The sequence below is a fragment of the Anabrus simplex genome, chromosome 11 (assembly GCF_040414725.1).
Source record: "Anabrus simplex isolate iqAnaSimp1 chromosome 11, ASM4041472v1, whole genome shotgun sequence".
Classification (NCBI taxonomy): Eukaryota; Metazoa; Arthropoda; class Insecta; order Orthoptera; family Tettigoniidae; genus Anabrus; species Anabrus simplex.
This window is the reverse complement of record NC_090275.1, coordinates 27,781,130-27,794,879: the sequence shown is the minus strand read 5'-3', so window position 1 is coordinate 27,794,879 and position 13,750 is coordinate 27,781,130.

The window sequence follows — 13,750 nt, the reverse complement described above, 5'->3', positions numbered from 1 at the left end:
ACGGCACTATTGGCATCATCCATATTCTCATTCATAACTTTACTATGCATAACCTAGGCCTAACCACGTACTACATGTATTGAAAAACAATCTCATTCTAGTCCTAGTAGTACACCAGCGGCAAAAGTTTTCATAGGATAACCCTATTACCTGGAGTCATCATCATCATCATCACGTGGTTGGTTCATTCCCGCTCCTCGGGAGAGGATGGGGCGGGCCACCAGCTCAACTAAGGAGCTCTTTGGCCGTTCGAAAAGAAAAGTAGAGAAGTAGAGTATGAAAGAGGGTATGTATGGTACATACCGTATAGGGAATAATATAAGAGTAGGCGCAGGGGCAGCGGAACGACAAGGCGGGACCCAGGGGAGATCCGCAAAGCACCCCGCCCAGAGCAAGGCCCTCGCGAACACCAGAGAAAGTACGGCAAGGAAGGTAGTCGTTACAATGTATCTCGGGCGCGTATATAGAGGAACTTTATTACAGAGTCGTACAAGAGATGTTACAAATATTGAGCGGCAGGAGGTAATGAGTACTGTGGAAAGGGAGAGGGAGGGACAGGGTAGGATTGTAAGAGGAAGTAGTATAGAGTGGTAGACAGGTTAGTGACAGATGTGGCCAGTAGACGGAGAAGGTCCAGTATCGGAAGAGACGGTAGGGGAACAGGTATATAGGAAGTAGGGACCGGAGGTTGTTGCAGGGGCGGGGTGGGTGGCGGAGCGAGTGGGGAGCGAGAAGAAGCGGTGGTAGGAGGAGAACAGTCAGGAGAGGGTTGCGAAGAAGTGGGGGGTCGGGCGTGCCGCGGCGGGGAGCGAGAGGGCTCCACTCGGTGGGTTCTGCCGCGAAAGTGAACTCCGGAGGTAATGAGATGATCGACGTCGTCGACGGAAGAGAGTCGGAGGCGGACCATGAAGGTCGGACCATCGGTGTTGATGATTCGGAAAACCTTGCTGACAGGAACGCCCTCCAGTTGCAGTTCGTGGAGAATGTCGTGGTCGGTGATAACTGGATCTATCCCACGGACGACGCAGCTCGGTGAGAAAGACTGTTGACGTGGTGGTGTAGAGGTACGTTCAGTGTCGACGGTGGCATCCGTGAGAGGGGGCAACGGGGAAGATGTTAGGGGTGTAGAGAGGGTGATGTTGGCGGTGGTCATGATAGGAGATGGATGGCTATACGTGACAGAGGAAACAGATGTCCGGGTAGTATGGACTACAGAGGTGGTAGTGGCAGGGGTGACAGTAGGAAGAGTGGTAGTAAGTAGTAACGGGGAGGTGAGAGACAGGGAGGGAAGTAGCGTAAGGGGAGACGATTTTGATGGAAAAGTGAGGGTCAGAGGCCAATTGGTGCAAAATATGATCCGGAGGAGGAAGTGTTTTATGCTCTTTATGGAAGAGATAGACGTGACCAGAGGCGCGAAGAGTCGCGGCTTCCAGTGGATCTGTTAAGAATGCCACAATATCCGGAAAAGGCTGACCAGAAGAAACATCTTGTAGGCGGAAGACGACGTTAATCCGAGTACTAAGGTTGACAAGCTCCTGGCGAATATCAGCGGGAGTATGAACAGTGTCCACGTTCTTGATGAGTAGAGAGCAATCTGCCATGGTGAGGGGAGGCGACAGCCAACTAGGCGTCTGCCCGTTGAATTATTCTTGGGCCGACTGAGAATGCGAGACGAGCGCCACCCAGCCGAAAAAATCGTGGACAGGAACAGGGTATGAGGGATGACCTGGAGTCATCTCCAACTCCAACTCCCTTGGCACTTGTTTGCCTACATGGTTAATATGCCATTCACCTCTGAGTTTTGCTTTCTTGGTTAGGTCCTTTTTATGAATTGCTCTCTTTCGCTTTCTGGGCCTAATATCAAGAGCTACATCATTGCAGCTGTTACCATCCATGTTGTTATTCCTTCAATGCAAGTGTTGCCAAATTTATGAGAAAATCAACCCATGTCATTTGGCAACGGTCATTCTTCCAGAACTGGCGCTTGACATAGATTGTTTTTCCAGAACCACTGATATTATCAAAGGCTATATTCTTTGACAAGGCCTGTTTTTCGAAACCATAAGCATAAACAGATGCCAGACGTACTACACTCTCCGTTGATATAGATAACTCGTTTTCGACAAAAAAGTGACATGGGTTGTTCTTCCTACCAACCCTTGTCCTTTCCTTCATCGTTATGCGGTCGATTAGATTAGCAGTTTACCTTTTTCTACCACTACGAGTGCTAATGTGAGTCAATGCAGAGTTTCATTTGAGCCCTTATAACTACATTCGGTGCAAGGGCGCCCGTACAGGGGGGGGGGGGCGGGCAAGGTGGGGCCGTGCCGCCACACCCCCACCCCTAGCTCTCAGGGAAAGGCAAAAATCTAATGTATTCAGGTGTTTTCCTTTCAATAAAATGATTAAATAGTCAGTATTACGTAGAAGTGGTAGTACCGTCTTCCACCAACAGGCAGAATATCGTGGGTTATTCTACCGCAGAATACAATTCGCCATTTATCTTCCAAAATATTAAAAATACTACGTACCCCCAGGTCTAGCCCCCCCCCCCCCCCCTACAAACTGTCATATGGGTGCCCATGATTCGGTGCGGATATTTTTCAAAAATATCAAATAGCACCTGAGAGTATTGAACCAAGGAACACATTACAGAAATAATGATGAAAATAAGTTAATTTGGCCAGAATTTGAATAGAAAAGAAAGCGAGTAAATAAACGAGCAATTTTAGGCGTTTTCCGGAACTGCATTTAAGCCGGAAGTGATTTTTCGAATTTTTTTTGTTTGATAGAGCTATCTATACTCCGCACGGTAGTGGTGGTGATTATTGTTTTAAGAGGAAGTACAACTGGGCAACAATATACTTCGCACGGCTTTACTTCAAAATTGACGTTTCGCAAAACAAATGAGCATCGCCTTACCTCTCTTGTCAGAGTGCTACATCTGTCGCGAGATCGGCTGATGCAATACGACAGCGGTAAACAGCCCACGTAAAATGTAATACCATACTCAGAAAAGCTAATGAATCGGGATTTAAAATAAATTCACAAAAACTACATTTACCAACAATCTCCGACACTAAAAAAGAGAATAAAAGAGAATGACGGAATAACACACCACTCACCGCTAATGGCTGGCACAGAAAGCAGGTTACGGCCTACAAAGGGAACACTCCACTGATCTCAGAGTCACTTTCTTGCCGCTTGTCTTTCCCGAACAAAGGGAACACTCCACTGATCTCAGAGTCACTTTCTTGCCACTTGTCTTTCCCGAACTACATTGAGACATGCTAAACGCGCACGAACTAAGTACACTAACCAATACACGGACGTAAATAAAACTACAGCTATTTTTATACCCTGAACTACCAAACCTCTATTGTACTCACTCATGCTATGCTAAACTGTAAACTACACTATACTGTACTATACTAGAGAAATAAAGACTAATATGGAAAACACCAATTACTGAAGAAAAATGCAAAAGATCGCGAACCGTACTGAATGCCATACACGCTGAGTGAGAGGGTATTTTTTTGCTAGTGGCTTTACGTCGCACCGACACAGATAGGAAAGACCTAGGAGTTGGAAGGAAGCGGCCGTGACCTTAATTAAGGAACAGCCCCAACATTCACCTGGTGTGAAAATGGGAAATCACGGAAAAGCATCTTCAGGCTGCCAACAGTGGGATTCGAACCCGCTATCTCCCGGATGCAAGCTCACAGCCGAGCGCTCCTAACAGCACGGCCAACTCGCCCGGTGAGATAGGTTAACCATGTGATGGATGTAAATATTAGAGGTAGCAACTAGGTTTCGAGATTGCACTCCTTCGATAGAAATCGATATGAATGGCAGATTGGGATTTGTTTGGATCACGGCCGACTTGATGCGTCGCTGTAGCTAAGGAGCGCAGCGAAGGATCCAGTCGGCCGTGGTTTGGATGTCTATGTTTCAGCGAATAACCACCAGACGGAGCCAAAATCGGCCAAAACGTAAATTTAGAAGTAAAGCAGTACGGAGTATAAGACTCACAATTTGAAACCTTTCCGGGCCGTTTAGCCCTTCAACTTGCGACACAATTGAGGACATTGCTTAATTTTACGTTTTTCATAGTATGGTGACCCCTACTTTGCTAAGAAATATTTTAACCTTAAAATGTAATATGTACTGCGAATGTTTTATACTGACATGTCATACAGGCTTTTTAGTGCGTAGAATACGTTTTCAGTTCACGTCTACATCTTCCGAGTACCTGTGTATTTAAAGAGAATACGTACCGGTACAGTATATAATCATGGAGACATTTCTTTACAATTAACCACGGCAGCTGGTGATTAGCCACTCTTTTCTAGTCGCCCGAATGCTTAATTTTGAGAGTTAAGTATCGGAAGAATTATTGGCAAGTAAGAGAATCCCGTGTACAGATAAAATTCCTGTACTCGACGTATTTCGAAATCAGTATGAGTCGATGGGATTTTAAATACACAATACTTGCAATTAGAAGCCTTTCTATCACAGCACTTTTGCTGGAATAAGTGCGAGAGGTCTTTGAAATGACTTACACCTTGAGCACAAAAAAAAAAAAAAAAAAAAAAAAAAACAACACTGAACGGGGCAGTATTCGAGTCCCAGCCGCAAGATTTGCGGTAGAATATGCACCGTGTTATAGTTATTGTCGAAATTAAATATTAAGTCGGTACGGGTTTGACATTTTATTTCTTAATTCAAAGCATACCTACACTTCAAGCCAAAGTCTATGTATGTTTTTGATATGAGAACTACTACTACTCATTTTTTTTCCATTCCTCCCCTGTAGGAGGGGAGGGGGCTCAGATGGTGACTCCGTCTCTCTGGGCAGGAGATTTGTACTGGAGAAGGAGAGAGGGAGTTGGCGACCGTGGCCTGTACTAGGAACTGCCCTGGCATTCGCCTTAGTGCAGGAGAATGGAAAACCACCGAAATCCATTCTGGGGATCGGCCTCTCTCCGTCTCCCGAATAGAGCCGTAGAGCCACGGTCGAGCCGTGGCCAGCGCAGCGCTCTCCTGCTCGGTCGAAATGCAGAGTTATCGGACCACGGACCAGCCGCAGCCATTTGCAGGCCGAAGCCTGCTCTACAACCGTCGACGTAATATGAGAAGTAACACAACGTTTCTTATGGAAAAAGCTATCGACAACGGTATTACGAGTAAAAGTTAAAACTCAGACTTCTTCATCATCACCAGGGTGATCAGCATTCACATTCATGAGTTCTAAAGAATTTTCCATCACTGACGCAGCAGATACGTACAGGTGGGGCTGCAGTAGTGCGGAATTCACGTCACGGTGCTACGCCACCTTAAGGGAAAGTGGTACACTCCTCTGATTCAAAAATATCAGTTTTTGTTTCTTGTTACTTTGGCAACTTTGGAGTGGATTTTATTCTGTATGAGTAATTGAATTGTCCAGAATCATTCCTAACGCCCTCAAAAACAATTTAAATGAGGAGCTGACACTTGAGGTTACGCCCCCTTTTCAGTAAAGAGTTCAAACACATTCATATTTTGTTCCTATGTAGAATGTAGTGTTGTTGAACACCTGCGGGAATGTATTTCTTGTGTCGTTTATGTTGTGGCTGCTTTCATTGTAAAGCCTGTGTTCGGGAGACTTGATGATCGAGAACTACTCTATAAATGCGTGCACGGTCGAACTGAGAACAGCGTTGTATGCAGTAGGATTCCAACAACAGTGTTTGTACGATATCAGCAAGTTTGCATTGCTGTTTATGATCCTGTAATTACTTTCAATGATGGGTGGGCTGGTAGGATAAAAGTAATGCAACCGTTAGGGGTCGAGCCACGAGCGAACACTCACCGTGTATTTCAAGAAATTTGTGATATGAGTAGGAAAAATGTTTGACCGGGATGCTTATGTTAACTCGAAATCATCAAGAACTGTGCAGAGAAACCAGAAAACAAATCTAGGAAAGATGCTGGTGACCCCGATGGTTCAGAATGTGGTGCTGATTTGTATTAAGGCAGTCTTGATTTCTTTTTGTTACTTCCCTCCATTTGTGTTTTTAAGGAAATTTACCAGTATTTCAGGAACTAGTAGGCATGTGAGCATGGAATTTCATTCACTTATACCACCGTTGTCCCGTTTCTTTACGGGGTCGGGTATGAAGTGAGATGAAACTTCTTAGCTACTTTTTACGACTAGTTGTCCTTCCTGACGTCAAACTTCTCAGAGGTGTTGATGAGATAAAATAAGTGACGTGATATATGATAGTAGGAAGGGAGAGGGTGAAACCCGGTGGCAGCAGATGGCCTACTCCTGTCGAATAGCATCAAGGGGTCTGCTCAAAGATTTACGTCTCCATCCGACGGACAAAACACCATCAACAGCGTCATATGCCCTCATTCCATATGAGCACCGCGGAGAGGTTTGGAATTTAATCAATTCTTCTGCCACGCAGTCTAGTGATTAGAAAGTGTGTACCACCACCTCTCCTAGCCTGCCGGCTAACATTCTGATGGTGTTTTTTCGAACCACGGGACTCGAACCGGCTAACCACCATATAGACTTCATGCCTTAACGATCATGGCTACCAGACGAGCTACTTATACTATTGTTTGTTTTACATATTTCGTAGGTTTTTAACTTCATTAATTAAATACTGTTGAATGTATTTGGCTAAAAAGTCTTAAAATATAAGTAAAAAAAGATGTCGATTAATATATTAATAAAAATCAGTCTATTTATTATTCTAAGTCTGCAAACTACCGTTGACACAAAAGCCCACAAGCTAGACGTGTATGAAATTTCGTTGTGATGTTATTGATAGTTTTCTCAAAATGTGCATCTAAAGTAGGTAAAATCAGCTTAGCGAAGATAGGGTGTAACTTTGAGACGCTCCCGTTAAGTCTTCTGAGCCTGACGGCCGACATTGGTGATTTTGGAATTCTGAAAAGCCGCTATCATCTCAAATGCGTTTTCTGTAATGTTGAAACCTTTTTTTGTATGTCACTACATTTTGCGAAAGAAAGACATCTTTACCGCACAACAATTTTCTCAAAAACTGGTCTTCTGTATTTTATACAAGTATAAGGCAGATCTTATTTTACTGAGGCGAATCAAACGGCATCTCGTACGACGTTCAACCACGCTGGGGTCGGCAGCTACCCTAATACGGTACTTAACTACGCGGCACGGTGATTTTAGTACCTCAAAAAGGCGGCTATATTGCAACTCCTGATGACGTCATACCGAGGCCAAACTCTTACTGCTGGGTATATTGGTCTACTTCTTTACAGGGAGATATTGGATATTGTGGTCTGTTTAGAAATTATTCCGAATTTAAAACTTCGATTTTCCTGTAACGCTCACGGGCGTGTCACTGTGTCCCGCGATCGAATTCCTCCTTGTCTTCTCAGGTCTGCTGTAGGGGGCGTTCGGCAATATAGGATGATTTCTACCAGAAATGTAACAAGTCGTCGATTGATGATAATTAGGCTAACTTTTGTATTCAATGTTCATTTTATTGTCGACGTCTGTTTTTGGATACTTCATATATTGTTATTTATTTATGTATTTATTTATATATTTTCCTTACTCCTAGTGGCGAAGTTAGGGACTCATGGTCCTCTCTTACACTTAACTACACTTATTTAACATTGTACATCTGAGAAAAAATTCCTAATCTTATCTTAGAAACTAGAGGGCCATTCCATGGTAACGGGTGTGACATTTGGACTACAAAGTTTACACTTTGAAACTACAAAAAACATATTTATAAAACATATTTTCACATTTAATTCATATGACTGAATGTACAACAGTCACTTAAATCCCCTAATAAATGTTGACAAGAACATATTTTTAAGTATGGAGAAAATAATTACTGAAACTATGTAACGGGCTCTGACTTGCACAAACATGAATAAGAACTAACATGACAAAAATAACATAAGCACAGTAAACGTAAGTTCACCGGACAAAAAAAAAAAAGGTCACCCCTGAAGAAATCATTGCAAACATCATTTAATACCATGCAACTCCGCCTCTGGACTTAATAACCGCCTGGATTCGGTTAGGAAGTGTTGTGCAGGTAAGTCACATCCAGATTAAACCACTCGCTGAGGATTTTATCGCGCAATTCCACCAAATTGCGGGGATGCTGATATCGGCGTTTTACCCGCTGTTTCATCATGTCCCACAGATTTTCAATGGGGTTCAAGTCAGGTGATTTTGCAGGCCAATCAAGATGTAATAGGATGGGGAAGTGTTCATAAAACCAGTTACATATGTGTCCAGCCCGATGAACTTTGCTGTTGTCATCTTGAAAAAGCGGGGTACCGGTAACATACTCAACATGCAGATGTTGACTGAAACGCAACACCTGATCATCTAGAATGTTTAAATAAACAAGCTGGTTCATGTTAGTAGTCACCTCAGTGAGCGGACCCAGTCCATGATACGAAAAACACCCCCAAAGCATCACAGACCCACCTCTGGCTTGAACCTGACCTTGCACACATTCAGGATGAAATCAGGGGCGGTTTCTCCATAAGGTTGCAGGTTTGCGCTACCCCAATTAAATTTTTATGTTTATTTTAGGTAAACTTTTATCATTTGGATTACTCAACTACTGTATTTTTATTCAGCAAGACAAACCTTTCAAGAGCTTGAAAGAGCAAATATTGACTACAGGGTACTTAACAAGCCGCTACTCTTAGATGTTCATTGCAGGAGTCGAAAAGTTTGCAGCGAGAAGTCAACCTGAGGTAGGATGAAACTTGGGCTGCTCGAGGGGTGCGCGGGGCTGCTAGAAGTGTGCTTTTAGGCTGCTAGAGGGGTGCGCGGGGAGAGGAAAAGATAGGCATGGCTTCTTATACATTGCTTAAATGGAGGTTTATCAACCTGGCTCCTCCTACCACGGCCGACTGGATCCCTCGCTGCGCTAAGGAGCTACCTAGAGCGACGCATCAAATCGGCCGTGCTCCTACGTAACCAACTACTAGCGAAGTCGCTAGAGACCGTTGCTGCTCAATGTGAGATTCTGTTATAGAACAGGAGTGTCATCTAGCGACACCAGATGGAAGTTCATCTGCTGGATCACGGCCGGTTGGATACCTTGCTGCGCTCGGTAAGGAGCTAGTTGGAGCTATTCGTCCTGGCTAGAGCGACGCATCAAGTCGGCCGTGGCTGGATATATAACTAATGTCTCTAAATTTGATAATAAACACCGCCATTTCTTTCAATATAGTCGTGAGCTTTGTTATGTGCGTACAAGCTAAGTAGATTATTGATTTCATTGTGTAAACATTCGTGTCAGCATGTGTGTTTTTATTATTGTGCGTTTTTATCAGTTAGTGGTATTTTGCCAGATCATGAATTCGGTGCAGTCTTTAATGTCGGCCGTTTCCGCAACGGACTGCTGAGGAACAATCCGAGGTGAAACGAATGGGAAGGCCCACGCGACGTTTAAATTCGAAACCAGATACGTTACAAAAGGATATTTTTTTTCAATACCGGAATTAGGCTACCTCAAAGTGTTTCATTTCAGTATGGTAAGAGAGTTTTTAAATGAAAAATTGTTGATGCGTTATAGTAATATTCCTGAAAATAGAAATATAAAATGTTTGTTTTATTTTTAATAATAAAAAGGTATTGTTGATGTTTCTAGATTTGAAAATTAGCCTGTAATCATATTATATCATTGGTAAAAACTGTGCACCACTGAACTTTTAAACCACCAGCCGCCACTGGATGAAATGCTTCTTTTGGCCTTCAGTGCACTCGACGGCGTGCGTCATTGGAATACAGTCCGAAGCGTGATTCGTCAGACAACATTACGTTCCGCCAGTCAGCTACTGTCCACGTTCGATGATTGAAGACGCGCAGCTTTATGAGTTTGTGTGAGCTGAGCAATGGTTTCTTGCGAGGTGACAGACTCCAAATGTTCATTGCATACCGTTCCCATCGCAATGTTCTCTCGCTGACAGGTTGAGATGGACCTTCATTCACTGACTGCAGCAATTCCTGTCGGGTTTGGAAGCGATTTTGATTCACAAGCCGTGAAACGCATCGCCGTCCCTCTCAGTTAGAATCTTTTTCCGACCACAATTCTGTTGTGTTTCGAGGCCACGTGTAGTACACTACTGCTTGTAGGCATGTTGAACATTCTGCTGCGAAATACCAACAAGTCCAGCTATCTCACGAACCGTATGGTCATGGGCACGGCCATCCACGACTGTCCCTTTTTGCCACTCTGTCGCTTTCTTACATCTAGCCATGTTGACTTACAATGTCCGCTTGAAACATCAATGTCTCATAGATCGCTACTGACTTATGCTCACGTAGAGGCAATATGCGTGCGGTTGAGCGCGGGACTCGTTCGCTGCGCCATCTGTACAGGCTCAATGACCCATCTGTGCGTGTGGACTAGAGTGAATAATACAGTATTTTGTGCAGTGAGATTGCATTCACACACACATTCCAGAAGATTCGTTCAACCTGGTGACACACATCAAGGAAATGCTCACGTAAGACGACTTCAATGAATTTAAGCTTTTCATGGCTGTAATGTTATGGGGGAGAGAGTTCCATATTCTAGCTCAGTTCATTCATTCATTCATTCATTCAAATGCATCACCCTCTCTCTGGCCAGGACAGATGGTGTGTTATGGGAGAAGTGATGGATAGGTGAGAATGGATGGAATGGTGTTATGATATCTGGGGTAATTTGAAGGGGTACGTGGTTGAATGGGATGTGATAACTTTATTAAATATATGTGGTGATGGTGGGAGCATTTCTCGCTCTCTTGGTTTTTAAATTTTTATTTCCTTTTTTGTTAAGATATACTACAACGTTTTCTGAGCCAGCACATAGAATAAATAAATATGTTCAGCAGATAAACAACATACAATGATATGATGAAATTTCAATGACAGGATGCGGATGACGGTTACATACATTTTCAGAGATGACTGAGTTATAAGTACATATTAAGGAATGAATGTGATGGTACAGCGTTCAGTGTTACACTAGTTAAAGATGAATTGTAAATGGTGAGACGGTAAGGTTAATGGTGAGACGGTAAGCTTAATGGTGAGTTGTGCCTATGGTGAACATAGAATTGTATCGCCTGAGACTGATTATGTGGGAGGTGTATTGTAGAATGTGGGGATCGATTGAAGGTAAGGGTTTACCTCAGTAGAGACCGTCCCCTTGGAGGTGGCCGGTCTGTGGGCTGAATGATGATGCAGTGGTGCTGGAGTGGTGATACGGTATGGTGGGAGGGAGGGGGGGTAAAGTTGGTCTGTGGGAATTTGAATGTGACCGGGTTATTGGGATCAAGGGCCTTGGCGAGGAACCTCTGGAAGAGTAGCGAGACGTGGATATCAAGCTTTCTTTCTATTTGCTTTACGTCGCGCCGACACAGATATGTCTTACGGCGACGATGGGATAGGAAAGGCTTAGGAATGGGGAGGAAGCGGCCGTGGCTTTAATTAAGTTACAGCCCCAGCATTTTCCTGGCGTGAAAATAGGGAAACCACGAAAAACCATCTTCAGGGCTGCCGACAGTCGGGCTCGAACCCACTATCTCCCGATTACTGGATACTGGCCGCACTTAAGCGACTGCAGCTATCGAGCTCGGTGATATCAAGCTTGGGGAAAGGGAAGATGTCATAAAGGTCCTTAGTATGAAATAAGGGAGGGAGTCGGAGGGCAATACGGACAAGTCGACGTTCTAGGGACAGGAGGGGATGGTATAGGTTGGATTTGGTGTTGGCTGCGGCTGTCCAGGCGGAGTGACCATAGGTAATGGCAGAGTGGATAAAGGATTTGTAGGTGAGGAGGAGGAGTTTGGTGTTGAGGCCCCAGCTGGTGCCAGCGAGCCGACGTACCAGATGAGATCTTTTGGAGGATTTGGATTTAAGGTTGAGGAAGCGAGGGTGGAATGCGAGGTGCTGGTATATGGTGATGCGTAGGTATTTGAGAGATGGTTGGGCACGGATTGGGATCTCATCAAGGGTGAGTTGGAGGTTGGCCGGATTGCGGGTAATGGAGAAGCGCCTTTTGAGAGGTCGGATTAGGATAGACTGTGTTTTGGAAGGATTGAGGCGGAGAAACTATCGATCGCACCAGGAGGAGAAGATGTGCAGGAAAGACTGCAGGGATCTGGACAGACAGGAGCGAGGCTAGGATGGCGGTGTCATCGGCAAATTGGAGGATTTGGATGGGCGGTGTTGGTTGAAGTATGTCCGCGACGTAAAGGATAAATAGCAATGCGGATAGAGGTGAACCTTGGGGTACTCCGATTGTCGTGGGAAATGGTGGAGAGAGCTGGCCGTTGAGTGATATGCAGGTGAGACGGTTGGTAAGATAGGTAGCGAAGAACGGGATGTAGGAGACAGGGAATGTGAAGAAGAGGAGTTTGAAAATTAGGTCGGGATGCCATACAGAATCAAAAGCCAGGTTAAAATCGAAGGTAATAAGAAAGGACGGACGGGCGAGGTTGAAGTTATTGGCGATTGATTGGATTAGGCGGAGAAGCTGGTGTGAGGTAGAGAGGCCAGGACGGAAACCACATTGGGATCAGGGTAGAAGGTTGAGTGACTGCAGGTAGGGGTGTACTTGACGGATAAGGATTTTGTCCAAGATATTGGCCAGCATTGTGATGAGGCAGATGGGGCGATAGGAATCTGTGTCGGAGGGGTCCTTTCCGGGTTTAGGGAAAAGGAGCATTGTGGATCTTTTCCAGGAGGAGGGATAAAAGCCTGAGGTTAAGATGAAGGTATATAGGAGTGCTAGGAGCATGAGGAGTTCAATTGATGCTTGGCGAATATGGCGGCATCGGATGTGGTCGGGGCCTGAGGCGGTGTTACGGGTGCGGGTTAAGGCATTGGTTATGTCGGCGGCGGTTATGGGGGTATTTAAGGGGTGGCGTGTGAGTGTGTGTGTAGGGGAAGGTTGGAGTGAGGGAGAAGAGATGATGTTCTGGTAGAGGTTTGTATCGGACGGTCGTGAATAGTGGTAGGGCGAAGGGCTGAAGCGCTTGCGGAAATGAGAAGAGAATATCTCCAACTTTTCCTGGGTGTTGGTTGGCGCTTGTCCGTTGTGGATGATGGGGGTAGGGAGGGTTGCTGTGTTGTCCGAGTAGGGATTAGAGGTTGCGCCAGAATTGAGAGAGTGTGGCATGTAGGGTGTTGAGGGTCGTGCAGGTATGAGAACAAATTTTGCGACGGTGAGCTTTTATGTAATGGGAGACGGCTCGCAGAGTCTGACGATGGAGGCGAAGGAAGTAGGGGTCACGTGTGCGGGAATATTCAGATAGGTAAGACTGGAAGTGTTTCTGGAGACGCAGGGACCTGGGAGGGAGGCGGGGTTTGGGGGCGTGTATAGTGAGGTGGGGTTGTGTGTTTCTGAGGCATGGGTTATGGTGGTTTGGATGAAGTCGGCTAGAATGTCTACGGATTGGGCATCAGTGGGAGTGGGGGCTGATTGTGAGAGGGACTTGATGATGTGTTCACGATAACCGGCCCAATTGGCTTTGGCAAAGTTTGATATTAGACGAGGGGGAGGTGGATTTGGCCTGGAGGGGTGTGAGGGTATTTGGAGGAGGATGGGGAGATGGTCACTGCCGATGCTGGGGAGATAGGAAACGTGTAGCAAGTGGATGAGGTTGTGGGAAATGACGGCGTCGGGGGTCGTTTGGCTGGAGGGGCGGGAGGGACCTGGGAGTGGGATTACAGGTGAGTCAATATGGT